This window comes from Caenorhabditis briggsae, assembly GCF_000004555.2.
Source record: "Caenorhabditis briggsae complete genome, chrX, whole genome shotgun sequence".
Lineage (NCBI taxonomy): Eukaryota > Metazoa > Nematoda > Chromadorea > Rhabditida > Rhabditidae > Caenorhabditis > Caenorhabditis briggsae.
Window position 1 is genome coordinate 4,726,716 of NC_013491.2, and position 2,208 is coordinate 4,728,923.

The window sequence follows — 2,208 nt, forward strand, 5'->3', positions numbered from 1 at the left end:
TCCGCCAATACCGAGAATAGCCGGTTCTCAAAAATCTAAGTTTGGGCGTCATTCTATTACTGGGTTCACAGTTACTCCTAAGTTTTAGTAAATTAAACCCCCCTCTTCCCCCCCCCCGTACTTAGGTAATTAATCTTCAACTTTGAGGCATATTTTCTCGGTTCCTGTAAAAGATCTCAAAAAGTAAAAAGTGGTCAACTGATAAAAATTTATAAGTTGACCACTTTTTGTTATATTTCCCAGGAACCGAGATATATGGGCTCAAAGTTGGAAGTTGGGGAGTGATTAGCCCCCAAACCTGGGTAATTAACGTTCAAACTTGGGTGATGAACCCTAAAATTGGGTAATTAACCATCAACTCTGAGCTCAATTATCTCGGTTCCTATGGGAGATATCAAAAAGTGGTCAACTGATAAACATGTTATCAGGTTACCACTTTTTGATATCTCTCATAGGAAGCGAGATAAATTGGCTCAAAGTTGGAAGTTAGGGGGGGGGGGGTGATTAACCCCCAAACCTGGGTAATTAATAGTTTTTTAATTGTTTATATTTTCAATGATTTTCGTGTTGTTCATGGGGATATTGAATTAATGATCTAGATTTTTAATTGCCATTTTCGAATGTAAGTATGTTTGATTTTCAATTCATTTTTATAAATCATTCATATTAATTTTCTTTTTTTCCCAGGTTCACACAATCTACGTGACATTACCCCTTCTCGATTGGAAAATATCCAGTTTTATAGCTCACAGTGCGAGAATTATATGGCGTTCTGTATCAGAGCATTTACGGTATCCTCTAGAAACTTCTTTCGAGGTGTTATGTTTTCAATTTTTATCAATTATCAATGTAATTCAAGATTTTCATCGGCTGAAATTCAAATTGAAATTCGAGTGAGCCGTAAATTTTGATAATTTTCCGATTTTTGCGTTTTCCCAAATTCTAAAAAAGTATAACTTTTTACATGATAAATTATTGAATTTCGTTTTTTTTTTCAATTTCCCAGAATATCTCGACTGAACATTTTCACCAAAAAATCAGAAGGGCAAGGCCCAGGAATAGTGCGCAGCTGTGAGTCTCGGTAATAAGAAAACATTCTGTACCACGCGTGCTAGCAAGCATTCAAGGTTGTCTGTTGCTGTCCAAATATCCACACTTGCAAAATCTCACCTTCCGAACTCTGCGTGTCTAATTGATCGACTTCACGCCTTCAATAACCACTACTTCATTTTTCATTGTGTATTTTTTATCGCTTATATGTTTGTTCATTCGTTCCACTCTCCCACATGAGGTATTTTTTAAAATTTGGGGGGGGGGGGGGAGGTTTCAAATTTCTAACTGGATAATTTAGAAACTGAAAATATTGAATTAATTTACATTGAAAATTGAAAATACCAAATTATGAGCTTATCTATAAAAACGAGTTTAATCAACTTCTGCGACCTCAAAAAACCCCAAATTCACAAAAAACCCAATGTGTGCTCACTCTTAATTTTTTGTTTCTGATTATGATTCTAAATGTCCTCCATGATTCCTCGTTATTTGTAAATCCCACTTCCAATAGTTGCAATACACAATAGTAAATACCGTAATCACTCTAATAGAAAGCCATCCGATTTGTCAAATTTGAGCCAATGTATCTCATTTTTTGTGCAAGATATCAAAAAGTTATTAACTAATAAAATGTTGCTGATATCATGATAAACATTTTATTAGTTGACAGTTTTTTGATATCTTCCAAAAGAAATGAGATATATAGGGTTAAAATGGACGGTCCGCGTGGCGTTCTATTAGAGTGTTTACAGTAAGTTCAGTAGGTTTTTTATAAGCGTTCGCATATATTAACAGAACAGAGTCTTAAAAATGATTTTGAAGGGGTATCACAAATTCCAACAAAACACTATCTACCGTAAAACCTCTAATAGAACGACACCCGGATCGTCCACTTTGAGCCTATATATCTCACTTCTTTTAAAAGATATCAAAAAGTGGTTAACTAGTAAAATGTTTATCAGGATATCAGCAACATTTTACTAGTTAGCCACTTTTTGATATCTTTCACAGAAAATGAGATATATAGGCTCAAATTTGACAAATCGGATGGCTTTCTATTAGAGTGATTACGGTATTTACTATTGTCCGGGTGTCGTTCTATTAGAGGTTTTACGGTATATTGGCCTTCGGACAGTTGTCCTGTCCTCTATCTCT